The following is a 16,218-nucleotide window of genomic DNA, read 5'->3' as shown; positions in this document are numbered from 1 at the left end:
ATGAATGACAAGGTTTCGTTCTTTTTTATGGCTGAGTAGTATCCCATTGTGTATGTGTGTATATATATATCTCACATCTTCTTTATTGATTCATCCCTTGATAGACACTTAGGTTGTTTCCAAGTCTTGGCTATTGTAAATAATGCTGCAATGAACATAAGGTTGCATATATATTTTTGAATTAGTGTTTTCATGTTCTTTGGATAAATGCTCAGAAGTGGGATAGCTGGATTATATGGTAGTTCTATTCTTAATTTTTTGAGGAACCTCCAGACTGTTTTTCATAATGGCTGCACCAGTCTACATTCCCATCAGCAGGATATGAGAGTTCCCTTCTCTCCACATCCTCTCCAACACTTGTTATTTCTTATCTTTTTGATAACAGCTATTCTGATGGGTATGAGGTGATATCTTGTTGTAGTTTTTATTTGTATTTCCCTGATAATTAGTAATGTTGAACATTTTTTCATTTGCCTGTTGGCCATCTGTATATCTTCTTTGGAGAAATGGCTATGCAGATCCTCTGTCCATTTTCTAATTGGGTTGTTTGTTTTTTTCTGTTGCATTGTATGTGTTCTTTATATATTTTGGATACTAATCCCTTATCTGATGTAATATTTTCAAATATCTTCTCACATTCAGTAGGTTGCTTTTTCATTTTGATGATGGTTTCCTTTGCTGTGCAGAAGCTTTTTAGTTTGATGTAGTCCCATTTATTTATTTTTGCCTTTGTTTCCCTTTCCTTTGGAATTATATCCACAAAAACATTGCTAAGATCAATGCTAAGGAGCTTATAACCTATGTTTTCTTCTAGGAATTTTATGGTTTCAGTCTTACATTCAAGTCTTTAATCCATTTTGTGTTAAGTTTTGTGCATGGTGTAAGATAGTGGTCTAGTTTCATTCTTTTGCATGTGGCTGCCTAGTTTTCCCAACACCATTTATTGAAGAGACTGTCCTTTCTCCATTAAATGTACTTGGCTGCTTTCTCATAAATTAGTTGACCAAATATTTGTGGGTTTATTTCTAGGCTCTCTATTCTGTTCCATCGATCTATGTGTCTGTTTTTATACCATACTGTGTTGATTACCATGGCTTTGTAATATAGTTTGAAATTAGGGTGTGTGATACCTCCAACTTTGTTCTTCTTTCCCAAGATATTTTTGGCTATTTGAGATTTTTTGTGGTTCCATACAAATTTTAGAATTATTTGTTCAAGTTCTGGGAAAAATACCATTCCTTCCTTCCTCCCTTCCTTCCTTCCTTCCTTCCTTCTCTTTCTCTCTCTCTTTCTTTCTTCCTTCCTTCCTTCGCTCTCTCGTTCTCTCTCCCTTCTTCCCTTTCTCCCTTCCTTCCTTTCTTCTCTTTTCTTTTCTTTTCTTCTCTTCTCTTTCTCTTTTCTCTCTCTCTCTCTCTCCCCCCCACACCCCCCCTTCCCTCCTCCCCTCCTTCCTTCCTTTTTTTCCTTTCTTTCTTTCCTATCTTTCCTCCCTTCATTCATTGAAATTTGCTTTATGGCCTAGTACGTAGTCAAGTTTTATCAATGTTCCATGTGTACTTGAAAATAATATGCATTCTCTAATTATCGGCTATCAGGCTTGGTATTTATTTATTAAATAAAATTATCAATTGTATTGTTCAAATCTCTCTCCTTAATAATTCTTGTCTGTATGCTTTTTCAAATACTGAGGGACTTGTATTAACATCTCCTACTGTGAAAATGGATTTGTCTTTTTCTGCATGCGGTTCTGCCAATTTTGTGTCATATATCATGAGATTATATTGTTGAAAGCATTTTCATACGTTGCCAGTATATTTAGAATTGTGATATAACCCACTTTTTCCCTAATAATGTCTCTTGTAAACATTGTGTAGCTGGATTGAGTTTTCTATGCAGTCTGTGCATATCCATGTCTAATTGCTGAGGCATTTCTCCATTTAAGATACTGTGATTACTGATGTATATGGCATTATTTCTATCATATTGTTAAATCTTTCTTTTTCTTCTTTTTGTCTATGCTTCTTTTCTTCTTTCCTTTATCTAATTAAGTATAAATTTTTTCTCCACATTTTCCTCCACTTTTTTGGAAGCTATACACTGTACTTCTATTCAATTAGAGATTTGACAATTTTTAACATACATATATAATTCAAACTCTAAATCAATAACTCTACTCACTTCATTAAATGAAAAAAATCCTTCGAGCATTTTCCCTCCTCTAATCTCCCTCGTCCTAAATATTATTGTTATCCAATATTTTTGTTATGTATTTCCTATCATTTTATAAATTCTCATTAGTTTTACCCAATCTGTATACAGGTTTACTGCCTGTTTATCACTTTCTCTGCTCACCATTCCTTTTTGTTTTCAAACTACCCTTCTCGATCATCTTTCTTATTCATGAAGTGGTCCTTTAGGGTTTGGCCATTCATGGTAAATGTTCTCAGTTTTAGTTTCAGGCGATGTCTTTATTTACCCCTTTCTCTTGAATGATAGTTCAGTGGAGCATACAATTCAAAGCTGACAATTATTTTCTCGGAAACCTTTGAAGACATTATACATCATGTATTATAGCTGTGCTGTCATTGTCCTGTCATTCCCCGTAGATGATCTGTCTTTTCTACCTCTGGCTATTATAAAATTTTCTCATTGTCTATGGTGTGCACTAAAGCTGTAATGCATTTTGTTTAGGTGGAAAATATCACAGGCAAAGCCAGTGTAAAATGAGGATCTGAGAAAGTCAGACTGATTAATCAATTAAACGAGGAGAAAATGAACACAGAAGATGATACGATCAATGTTTCCAGTGAAAATGATGTGCATAGGAAAGGATTAAGAGAACCTTGGGGGAGGTGAAATACCTATACAATGAAAACTAAAAGACATTATTGAAAGCAATTGATGATGACATAAAGAAATGGAAAGATATCCCATGCACATGGATTGGAAGAATAAACATAGCTAAAATGTCCATGCTACCTAAAGCAATCTACAGATTCAATGCAATCCCAATCAGAATCCCAGTGACATTCTTCATGGAAATAGAACAAAGAATCCTAAAATTCATATGGGACAACAAAAGACCCTGAATAGCTAAAGCAATCCTGATAAAAAAGAACAAAGCTGGAGGCATCACAATCCCTGACTTCAAAGTATACTACAAAGCTATAATAATCAACACAGCATGGTACTGGCACAAAAACAGACATACAGATCAATGGATCAGAATTGAAAGTCCAGAAATAAAACCGCACATATATGGCCAGCTAACCTTCGACAAAGGAGCTAAGAACATAGAATGGAGAAAGGAAAGTCTCTTCAATAACTGGTGCTGGGAAAACTGGACAGCCACATGCAAGAGAAGGAAAGTAGACCATGACCATTATCTTTCGCCATACACAAAAATTAAATCAAAATGGATCAAACACTTGAAAGTAAGACCTGAAACTATAAAACTCCCAGAAGTAAATATAGGCAGAACACTCTTTGACATTGGTCTTAGAAGGATCTTTTCGAATTCCATGTCTACTCAGGCAAGAGAAACAAAAGAAAAAATAAATAAGTGGGACTTCATCAGACTAAAGAGTTTCTGCAAGGCAAAGGAAACTAGGATCGGAATGAAAAGACAACTCACAAGCTGGGAGAAGATATTTACAATCATATATCTGACAAGGGGTTAACCTCCATTATATATAAAGAATTCACACAACTGAACAACAAAAAAACAAACAACCCAATAAAAAAATGGGCAGAGGATATGAACAGACATTTTTCCAAGGAAGATATACAGAGGGCCAACAGGTATATGAAAAGATGTTTAACATCACTGATCATCAGGGAAATGCAAATCAAATCTATACTAAGTTATCACCTTACACCCGTGATAATGGCTATAATCACCAAGACAAAATATAACAAATGTTGAAAAGGAAGTGGAGAAGAGGGAACCCTCATTCACTGCTGGTGGGAATGTAAACTGGTGCAGCCTCTGTGGAAGACAGTATGGGAGCTTCCCCAAAAAATTAAAAATAGAGATACCTTATGATCCGGCTATCCCACTTCTGGATATTTATCCAAATAACTTGAAATCAACAATCCAAAGAGGCTTATGCACCCCTATGTTCATTGCAGCATTATTCACTATAGCCAAGAAGTGGAAACAACACATGTCCGTCCACAGATGATTGGATAAAGAAGATGTGGTATATATATACAATGGAATACTACTCAGCCATAAAAAAAAAATCATCCCATTTGCAATAACATGGACGGGCCTGAAGGGTATTATGTTAAGTGAAATGAGCCAGACAGAGAAAGACAAACACTGTGTGACTTCACTTATATGTGGAATATAAACGAACACACGGACAGAGAGAACAGTTTGGTGGTTACCAGGGGAAAGGGAGAAGGGGTGCATTTATGTGGTGACTGACAAATAGTAATGTACAATTGGAGTCTCACCATGTTATAAACTATTATGACATCAATAAAAAATTAAACACACACTTACCATATAACCCAGGGGGAAAAAAAAAGAAAAGAGAGAACCTTGGGGAAACTGGGGCAGCCCATGCCAAGAGTAAGGTGTCTGGTGTTAACCAAGCCCCTGGTTCCACCACTGGGGCTGGAGCACCTGCTGCCCCTGTGAATTGGAGTTGACAGGATCCCACTGTGGCCCTTAGTGTAACAGTCAGTCAAGGAGGCTACTCCAGACGGGCACAGACTCCGAAGGTTACAACTCACCCGACTGACTCACACGGACACATCCCTGCAGCAGATCGGCAGATCAGCTTGAAATTTGTCTGATTATGGATATGTATTTACCATCAATACATATTTCAATTTACTAGTCTTTTTTACCTATTTCTTCATTCAAAATTTCTGTTTTTGTCCACTCACTTCTGCTTGTTCTTTCTTTAAAATGTTTTGGATTTACACCATAGGCTTGATTTCTTCCTTAATCTCTTCAAACTGTTAGTGCACACAAGTGCCCTGGGCAGAGGAAGGCTCCCCATAGGTCCATTCAGTGTTCACCTTGCTGGGACCTACAGGCGTCACCCAATTTTAAGGTATTTCTGGGCTCAGAGTTTCAGCGCTTAGTGGGAATTCCCACCAACACCCTGCACAGTGCAGGCGTGGATTCCAGTTTCCTCTCATAGTCCAGAGCAGGTGGCAGCCCCCGGGCTGATGTCCCAGGACAGAAGACAGGAACTCTTTCAGCCTGTATTGACCTGAGCCCCTTCTTGTAGCATCCCTACATGCACAAAGCCACACACAGGCTGGTCCCCACTGAGGGATGTATAACATGGGCCTCTGAGGTTTATATCTGGTCCTAATAACCCCTTGGGACATGAGAACTTCCAATCCCACCCCTCCCTTTAATACCCTTTTAGTTCCCTCCTGTTTCTGTAACTGGAGTTTTCTGAACCTGAGATATATTATTAAACATTTTTATTATATTTTTATTAAGCATTATTGTGTGGTCAGAGTATGAGGAGGGGCTTGGAGTCAGTTCAAGGGCCTTCTTGTCTGGAGGTTTCCTAAGCATTTTTTCCACACCTTTGATCCCCATTGCCCACAAACTGCCAACACTTAGGGGTGAGGCAGCCGTTGCTTCAGGCAGAGGAGAGAAGACCATAGAGGATGTAAACTCCATGTTTATCTTTTTACTTCCAAAATAGGCAAGAGCCATATTATTTTGATTGAAAAAGGAGATTTGCGTACTCCAAAACTAAAAATTGTAGATGCAGAGAATAGAGTTCTTTCTGTAAGTCACAAATAAAAACCCTGCCAGGTAAGACAGGAGAGTGGTTTATATATATTACTTTAATTAAGTAAGCATTAAAGAAGTGCATTAAGGATAAGACTCTGATTAAAATTTGAAAGGAATGTGATGTGCTATTCCCTAGGGACTCAACAGCAGGGGGCTGTGGGATAGGGTGGGAGCAAGCCAGGGGCCAGGAACTCCAGATAGGAAGAGCAAGAACCCCAAAGTGAGGGAGCCTCCGTCACACTTATCACTTCTCTGGGAGGAGATGTTCGCTGCCAAGGCCCACAAGGATTACAGAGAACAGCAAAAAGATGGAGCTCCCTTCCCACCTTCACAAGAGCAGGGAGGGAGAGAGGAGCAGTAAAAGTATGGAGATCGGAGGCTCAGGCAGGGCCTTCCTTGACTCCTCCTGCTGTGGAAGTCAGGCAGTTGGTTTCTCTGGGTGTGATAGTGTTTAGGCTGATTCTTTCTCTCATGGGGCATTTTCCATAGGATCCCTGGATACCCCTCCTCTGTCATGCTGGGGATCTCTTGCCTACCTTGTCATAGGTAATGCACAAGATGGCTACTTGTGACTTTCTCTTTGGCCCCTGCTCTTGGCTGGTCCATTTCCACACAGACTCTCTCTGTTGGGGTTCCATGGCCTCTCCAGATGGCCCTGTTATCAAAATTCTTTTAAGCTCCTACCTCTAGTTGATGAAAATCATGTTCATTTGACTTACTAATGCCAATGCAATTTCTTCCAATAAATGGCAGCCAATATTTTACTATGGGCTGTTTCAGCAGCATCTCTTCCCTTGGGTTTATCAGGTATAAATCAGCCACCTTTCCAGTGCTTCCCCTGCTGCAGGGGACACAGGTCCAGCTAACTGAATGGTCTCATTGAAGCCCCTCTCACCGTGTTTGAGGAGAGAGGCAGGCACCCATCCTGTTAGGGAGTGGATTCACAGCAGCACAGCTCTATCCAAAGAAATTCTCTTCCCCCTTATCTCCAAGTCCTAACTTTTTATTTTTTTTTAAATTTTTTGTTTATTGCAGTAACATTGGTTTATAACATTGTATAAATTTCAGGTGTACATCATTATACTTCTATTTCTGCATAGATTACATCATGTTCACCACTCAAATACTAATTACAACCCATCACCACACATATGTACCAAATTATCCCTTTTACCCTCCTCCCTCCTCCCTTCCCCTCTGGTAACCACCAATCCAATCTCTGTCCCTATGTGTTTGTTTATTGTTGTTATTATCTACTACTTAATGAAGGAAATCATACGGTATTTGACCTTCTCCCTCTGACTTATTTCACTTTGCATTATACCCTCAATGTCCATCAATGTTCTCACAAATGGCTGGATTTCATCGTTTCTTATGGCTGAGTAGTATTCCATTGTGTATATATGCCACATCTTCTTTATCCATTCGTCCCTTGATGGGCACTTAGGTTGCTTCCAAGTCTTGGCTATCGTGAATAAGGCTGCAATGAACACAGGGGTGCATGTACCTTTACAAATTGGTGTTTTCAAGTTCTTTGGATAAATACCCAACAGCGGAATAGCTGGATCATATGGTAGTTCTATCCTTGATTTTTTGAGGAATCTCCATACTGTTATCCATAGTGGCTGCACCAGTTTGCACTCCCCCCAACAGTGTATGAGAGTTCCCTTCCTTCCACATCCTCTCCAACACACGTTGTTTCCTGTCTTGTTAATTATAGCCATTCTGACGGGTGTGAGGTGATATCTCATTGTAGTTTTGATTTGCATTTCCCTGATAGTTAGTGATTTTGAACATCTTTTCATGTGTCTGTTGGCCATCTATATATCTTCTTTGGAGAAATGTCTGTTCAGGTCTTTTGCCCATTTTTTAATTGGGTTGGAGGTTTTTTGTTGTTGAGATGCATGAGTTCTTTATGTATTTTGGAGATTAAGCCCTTATCAGATGTATGGTTTGCAAATATCTTCTCCCAATTGTTAGGTTGTCTTTTCGTTTTGTTGATGGTTTCCTTTGCTGTGCAGAAGCTTTTTAGTTTGATGTGGTCCCATTTGTTTATTTTTTCTATTGTTTCTCTTGCCCGGTCAGACATGGTGTTTGAAAAGATGTTGCTAAGACCGATGTCGAAGAATGTACTGCCTATGTTTTCTTCTAGAATTGTCACAGTTTCAGGTCTTACATTCAAGTTTTTAATCCATTTGGAGATAATTTTTGTGTATGGTGTAAGGTAAGGGTCTACTTTCATTTTTTTGCAGGTGGCTATCCAGTTTTCCCAACACCATTTGTTGAAGAGACTTTCTTTTCCCCATTGTATGTTCTTGGATCCTTTGTCAAAGATTAGCTGTCCATAGGTGTGTGGGTTTATTTCTGGGCTTTCGATTCTATTCCACAGATCTCTGTGTCTGTTTTTGTGCCAGTACCATGCTGTTTTGGTTGCTATAGCTTTGTAGTATATTTTGAAATCAGGGAGTGTGATACCTCCAGCTTTCTTCTTTTTTCTCAGGATTCCTTTAGCTATTCGGGGTCTTTTGTTGTTCCATAAAAATTTTAGGGTTCTTTGTTCTATTTCTGTGAAAAATGTTGTTGGAACTTTGATAGGAATTGCATTGGATCTATAGATGGCTTTAGGAAGTATAGACATCTTAAATATGTTAATTCTTCCAATCCAAGAGCACGGAATATCTTTCCATTTCTTTGTGTCTTCTTCAATTTCTTTCAGCAATGTTTTATAGTTTTCGGTGTACAGATCTTTCCCCTCTTTGGTTAAGTTTATTCCTAGGTATTTTACTCTTTTTGTTGCAATTGTAAATGGGATGGTATTCTTAATTTCTCTTTCTGCTACTTCGTTGTTAGTGTACAGAAATGCAACTGAGTTTTGTATGTTGATTTTGTATCCTGCAACTTTACCATATTCGTTTATTACTTCTAAAAGTTTTCTGGTGGATTCTTTAGGGTTTTCTATATATAAAATCATGTCATCTGCAAATAGTGACAGTTTCACTTCTTCCTTTCCAATTTGGATCCCTTTTCTTTCTTTCTCTTGCCTTATTGCTCTGGCTAGGACTTCCAGTACTATGTTAAATAGGAGTGGTGACAGTGGGCATCCTTGTCTGTTTCCTGTTCTTAGAGGGATGGCTTTCAGTTTTTCACCATTGAGGATGATATTAGCTGTGGGTTTGTCATATATCGTCTTTATTATGTTGAGGTACTTTCCTTCTATACCCCTTTTATTCAGAGTTTTTATCATAAATGGATGCTGTATCTTGTCAAATGCTTTCTCTGCATCTATTGAGATGATCATGTGATTTTTATTCTTCATTTTATTAATGTGGTGTATTACGTTGATTGATTTGCGAATGTTAAACCATCCCTGCATACCTGGAATAAATCCCAATTGATCATGGTGTATAATCTTTTTAACATATTGTTGTATGTGATTTGCTAGTATTTTGTTGAGGATTTTTTCATCGATGTTCATCAGTGATATTGGCTTGTAATTTTCATTTTTTGTGTTGTCCTTGTCTGGTTTTGGTATCAGGGTAATGCAGCTTCGTAGAATGAGTTAGGGAGCTTACCCCCTCCTCTCATTTTTGGAGGAGTTTGAGAAGGATAGGTATTAAGTCTTCTTTGAATGTTTGGTAGAATTCCCCAGGGAAGCCGTCTGGTCCTGGACTTCTATTTTTGGGGAGGTTTGTGATTACTGTTTCGATCTGCTTACTGGTGATTGGTCTATTGAAATTCTCTACGTCTTCTTGATCCAGTTTTGGAAGGTTGTATGATTCTAAGAATTTATCCATTTCTTCCAGATTGTCGAATTGGTTGGCATAGAGCTTTTCATAGTATTCTCTTATCATCTTTTGTATTTCTGAGGTGTCTGTTGTAATTTCTCCTGTTTCATTTCTGATTTTACTTATTTGTGCCTTCTCTCTTTTTTTCTTGGTGAGTCTAGCTAAAGGTTTGTCAATTTTGTTGATTTTTTCAAAGAACCAGCTCTTGGTTTTATTAATTTTTTCTATTGTTTTTTTGTCTCTATTTCATTTATTTCTGCTTTGATTTTTATTATTTCCCTTCTTCTACTGATTTTGGGCTTGGTTTGCTCTTCTTTTTCCAGTTCCTTTAGGTGCATTATTAGGTTGTTTATTTGAGATTTTTTTGTTTGTTGAGATAGGCCTGTATCGCTATAAACTTCCCTCTTAGAACCGCTTTTGCTGTATCCCATAAATTCTGACATGTTGTATTTTCATTTTCATTTGTCTCCAGGTATTTTTTGATTTTTTCTTTAACCCAGTCATTGTTCAGTAGCATTTTGTTTAAGCTCCACGTATTCGTGGCTTTTCTGATTTTCTTCCTATAGTTGATTTCTAGTTTCATACCATTGTGGTCAGAAAAGATGCTTGGTATTATTTTAATCTTAAATTTATGGAGACTTGTTTTGTGGCCTAATATGTAATCATTCCTGGAGAATGTTCCATGTGCATTTGAAAAGAACGTGTATTCTTTGGTTTTTGGATGGAATGTTCTGTATATATCTACTAGGTCCATCTGTTCTAGTGTGTCGTTTAAGGCCAATGTTTCCTTATTGATCTTCTGTTTGGATGATCTATCCGTTGGTATAAGTGGAGTGTTAAATTCTCCTAATATTATTGTGTTACTGTCTATTTCTGTTTTTATGTCTGTTAATAATTGCTTTATATATTTAAGTGCACCTACATTGGGTGCGTAGATATTTACAAGTGTTATATCCTCTTGTTGGATTGTTCCCTTGATCATTATGTAATGCCCTTCTTTGTCTCTTTTTACAGTTTTTGTTTTAAAGTCTATTTTGTCTGATATGAGTACTGCTACCCCAGCTTTCTTTTCATTGCCATTTGCATGGAGTATCTTTTTCCATCCCTTCACTTTCAGTTTGTGAGTGTCTTTAGGTCTGAAGTGTGTCTCTTGTATGCAGCATATATATGGGTCTTGTTTTTTTATCCAATCAGCCACCCTATGCCTTTTAATTGGAGCATTTAGTCCATTGATGTTTAAAGTAGCTATTGATAAGTATGTACTTACTGCCATTTTTTAACTTTTTTTTTTCTCAGTGTTTTAGTAGTCCTTCTCTGTTCCTTTCTTCTTCTATACAGAATTGATGGTCACTTTAGTTTGACCTCTGTCTGAAAGCTGTACTCTTTAACTCCCCTCCTCCCTCCTTTTATGTTTTTGATATCATATCTAACCTCTTTTTGTGCGTTTGTATCCATTACGTTCTTATCATGGAAATAGATAATTTTTCCTCTTTGTGGTCTTCTCTTTTCCCCTTAAATCAGTCCCTTTAACATTTCTTGTAGCACTGGTTTCTTGGTGACAAACTCCTTTAATTTTTGCTTGCCTGGGAAATTTTTGATCTCTCCTTCCATTTTGAATGATAACCTTGCTGGGTAGAGTATTCTTGGCTGTAAGTTTTTTCCTTTTAGCACTTTAAATATATCGTGCCATTCTCTTCTAGCCTGTAAGGTTTCTGCTGAGAAGTCAGCTGATAGCCTTATGGGGTTTCCTTTGTATGTAACTTGACATTCTCTTGCGGCTTTTAGGATTCTCTCTTTATCTTTAATTCTGGACATTTTGATTATGATGTGTCTTGGTGTGGGCCTCTTTGGGTTTATCTTGTTTGGGGCTCTCTGGGATTCCTGTACCTGGATGTCTGTTTCCTTCCTTAGGTTAGGGAAGTTTTCATCTATTATTTCTTGAAATAGATTCTCTGCCCCCTTGTCTCGCTCTACTCCTTCCGGGACACCTATAACACGGATGTTAGTGCACTTGATGTTGTCCCAGAGGTCCCTTAGACTGTCCTCACTCTTTTGAATTCTTTTCTCTTTTACCTGTTCACCTTGGGTAATTTCTTCTAGTCTTTCGTCCAGCTCACAGATCCGTTCTTCTGTATCCTCTACTCTGCTTTTGAGTCCCTCTAATGAATTTTTCATTTCCAGTATTGTATTCTTAATTTCTGATTGGTTCTTTTTTATATCTTCCATTCTTTGTTGACATTCTCACTGAGTTCATCTATTCTTCTCCCCCGATCAGTGAGCATCCTTAACACTCTTTGTTTGAACTCTCTGTTGGGTAGGTTGTCTCATTTCTGTTTCACTTAGTTCCTTTTCTGGGGTTTTGTCCTGTTCCCTTATTGGAATGTATTCCTTTGCCTCCTCATTTTGCCTCTTTCCCTGTCCTTGTGTCTACATATTAGGTAGGTCAGCTATGTCTCCTGCTCTTGGATAGGTGACCTTATGTAAGTGATGCCTTAGGAGGCTTCCAGTGTCCTCCCCTCCATTCTCAATGCTCCAGGTGTGACCCCTAAGTGTGCTACGTGTGTCCTTCTGTTGTGGCCTGTTTGCTCTCCCTGTAGGCACCCAGGGAGGCCGAGTTATGCTCCTGGTCAGCTGTTGTAATGCTCTGCTGTTTGTAGTTGTTGTGGGCCCTTCAGTCTCTTCATCAGGTGTGAGCAGCCCCAGCACAGTTGGCTGCAAGTTCTAATACCACATTTGTGTTGCAGTATTTCTTTTAAGTGAGTAGGCCCCCAGGGCGGCAGGTTGTTAGGCTCAGGGCCTTACAATTGCTGTAAGCCTCTAGCCTATTAGGTCTCTTGTCAGCTCTCTGAGGATTGCAGCTGGGTGGGGCTGGCCTCAGGCACAGGAGCACCCAATTGTTTCAGGCTTTGGAAGGTGGGGCAGACCCCCTATGTGGGTCTTTGAGAAGCACAAGTCTTCTGCAGCTGACAATCCCTGCCGCCCACAGGTCCACACATACAGTCAACACAGTCCTGCCCTGTGTGCGCGCCCCGACCACCCGAAGCGGACCCAGTCTCTCCATGGCGGGAGCCCCACACACTCTGCCACTGTTCCACAATCTCCACCTGCTCCTTGTGCACACCCTGCCCCACTAAAGTTGGCTCAGTTGCCAGGCTGCAGAGGATCCAGTCACCAATCTATGCAGGCCCACAAGTTGCCTGAGGGCTTGTTGTTGGGTGGGGCCAGTCTCTAGGGTGGGCTGCCTGCCCTGGGTGAGCTGGATTAAATAGGTTCTCTAGCGGGTGGGGCAGAGTCTGGGCTAGCAGGCCTCAGGGAGAACTCCAATGGAATCTGTGTCAGCATGCCCACACCAGGCCACAACAATGGCCGCCGCCAATGTCCCAGTCCCTGGAGAGATCTCACCCCTCACCGAGATGCACTCAGGGCCTATTAGGTGAGTCTCTTTTCACCACAGCACTGTGCACCTTTCTTTCTGGTGATTTTAGGATGCTTTCTGAAACGGGTGAGTTTGCGCGTGGGCCCTTTAAGAGCCGGTTTTAGTTTCTTTGTAAACCGGGTTTTCTGGGGGTACTCCCCAATGTTTTAGTAGCAGGCAAAGTCAGATATTATGCCGCTGGTCTCGATTGTGCTGGGTCCACAAAATGCCCACAGCGGGGGCGCTCCCCGGCTCAGGGCCTCGCACCTCCAGGGAGGGCTGCGTACCTGTGGGCAGCCGTGAAGCCAGAGGCTTGTTAAGGCGGCGTTTTTCCTCTCCAGAAGGGAGTCTCTGCCTCTTCTACCTCAGTTAGGATTGTCCGTTGTTGCAGGAGTTCCTCTTATCCAGTTTTCAGTTCTGTCTCAGGGGTAATTTTTCCATGAGTAGTTGTAAATTGGCTGTGTCCACGGAAGGAGGTGAGTTCCGAGTCTGCTTACGCCACCATCTTGACTCGAGATCTCCTAACTTTTTATGTGTGCAGTTTCTGTGAGAGAGGGTTAACAGTCTTAAAGCAGTTTCTAGAACCTTCTTTGAAAATTCTGGATACGGAGGTATTTGCCCCAGAAGTTTGATTAGAGCTTCCATGTGCTCTGGGGCTGGTGAAGGATCTGATCATGTGTGTGGAGGGCAAGCAGGCGTGATTTCAGCTGTGTGATGAGGCCTGGGGGTGTGAGTGTTGGAGAGAGTTCATAAAATGGCTGTTTTCCCTTCTCAAAACTGAGATTCTGTATCACCTTCTCATTATACGACTTTGAACAAACCGTTGCACCTCTTTAAGCTTCAGTTTCTCTAGCTATGAAATGCCCTGCCTTCCCAGCAGGGCACTCTGGAACAAAATGAAGCAATGGATGGATAAAGTGCTCTAAAAAAGCAATTATAATTATTTTGCCCCATTTTGGCACAGAAGCAGTACCCATTCCCCAGATCCTGGTTGAGTCATTGTCCATCACACCAGGCTGGTGCAATGTCACCCTGGAATCAGGGCCATGGGAGCCACAGAGGACCTGAACGTGACCTGTGAGAGCAAGGGCCTCCTCAAGGACCTGGAGCAGAGAGGGACATGAGGACCAGCCCCCAACCACTACACCCTGGCTGTGAGGCAGCCTCTGAGCCAGCCCAACACTAGCTACACCTGTGCAGTCAGCAACCATGTGGACCAGAAAACTGCGAACAATGACGTTGGGGAAGTCTGTTGGGATCAAGAAAATGCCCAACAAAGTGAGTGTGGCCAGCTCCTCGACACTCCCTTCCCAGGAGATTAGGGGTATGATAGGTTGGTGCTCACCATCCCCAGGAAATGTGATATCCAACATCTCCAGCCCTTGGGACAACACCAGGTGAGGTGAATCAGAGACAGTAAAGGTTCGCATGTACCCCAGGAAGCACTGAGGGATGGTGGAATTGGGACTTTATGAAGAGCAAGGAACAGCTATGCCAGGCACTGATGTTTCTGTCTGCTCTGCTCTAAATCCCACTTGAAGGGCCATCGAGTAGACAAGGAATCATATTTGCTATAAGTGACGTCAAGATGGAAACTTGAAGCTAAAGAAAGGCAGGTTTTGACTCAATATTAGAGGAGAGATTACTGTAGTCAGAGTCATCCAAAAGTGGAATAGATGCTTTGGGACACAGTGAGGTCCCTGTTGCTGGTGGAATGTGACCACAGGCAAAGTCATTTGGTGGGTTGTTATAAAGTATAGGATGGAATAGGACTCCACAGTGAGTTCTCCTCCAACATGGACATTCTCAGATTCTAGGAAATTTTCTGTGGCAAAATCACGTAGGATTATTCCAAACCCCAAAGTCCCAGTTTCCTCAGAACCATCAGGTGGGGAGAATGCCTGCACTGAGCCAGCCCCCTGCAGGGAGTGAGGCCAGTCCAGGATCCATCACCCAGAAGCCTCTCACTTTCTGTTCTGTTTCTGACTCAACAGGGATGAGAACTCTGTTCTTATCCGCAGTACCGTGGACAAGACTGGCAAAAGGCCTTTGCTTCTCTTGTTCCTTGGGAAGCTGGGAGTTTAGCTCACAAGAAGGGTTTCCAGAAGGAGAAGGGACGTGAGAGGAGCCCAAGCAGCACAGACAGCTCGATTGGGACCTTGTTTCTTCTCTTGTGCTTTGTAAAGTTTTCTAAATCATAAATGGATAATTTCTATATTCTGCCAAGTTTTAAAATGTATTTGATACCACAAAAACTTGTTATTTTTTAAGGTTTGAAGGAATCCACTTGTAATAACATGTGGCTCTTATGCCCTTAAAGAGAAAATACTTCTGTAAGTTTTACAATATATTCTATGTTGATGTTTTGAGGTCTATACACACATGTAAATCAATTTTAGCAATTCATCTTTTTCTAGAAATTCTCCATTTCATGAAGATTTTTAAATTGAATAGACATCAATTACGTATTATATTCTCTTAGTTTTTTCTAGTTGTTATTGTTGTTTTAAATATGAGAGGGTCTTACTGAAAGGCTAAGTGATAAATTGGGTGAAGACTCCGGTCCTGAGAGCTATGGAATCTCATTATTCAGTTATGGCTTTTCTTTTTGGGTCTGTTTGCAAAAGCATTTTAGCGATTCAGCTGGTGGTATGTGGTGTATTGAGGGGGTGTCCTCTCCCTCCATTCCCTGCACTATGACTTGAGAGAAATAAATGAGGGTATTTCTTTGTTTGTTCTTTTGGTGTTTGGAGGTTAAATAAAACGTCACATACCTGGATCACAGGAGAAGTATAGAGATTCCAGATCAGAGACCAAGGCAGGACTTAATCTCGCAAATGAACGTTACCAAAGAAAAATATGTTAATCCGAAGGAGGTTAATAAGAAATGGAGCATAAAGAGAGGTGAGTGACAGAGACAAGTGAAGTTCTGTCAGGCTGGCAGGAGAATCCCGTGCATCAGGCAGGTACATCCTACCATGGAGATGAAGAACTACAAAGCCGTTGGCGTCCAGACCAGCAGTGTCTACTCACCTGCCCTGACTCAGGCTCACCAAGCAGCCCAGTGGCACTTTATTTCCCATGTGGCCTGTCTTTGGGAGATGACACACCGGTCAGGCTCACGGGACTATCAGGCCCAGTTAGCAAGTGTGCTCCTTACTGTAAATTAATAAATTGGCATTCTGGTTTTATCTTGCAGTGTCTTTTGACATTTGTTAGCAAGATTTTGCATCCCCAAGGCGAAT

This window comes from Ceratotherium simum, chromosome 2, assembly GCF_057802395.1.
Source record: "Ceratotherium simum simum isolate JZ-2026a chromosome 2, ASM5780239v1, whole genome shotgun sequence".
NCBI lineage: Eukaryota > Metazoa > Chordata > Mammalia > Perissodactyla > Rhinocerotidae > Ceratotherium > Ceratotherium simum.
The sequence above is the reverse complement of the archived record's forward strand: the minus strand, read 5'-3'. Positions refer to the sequence as shown.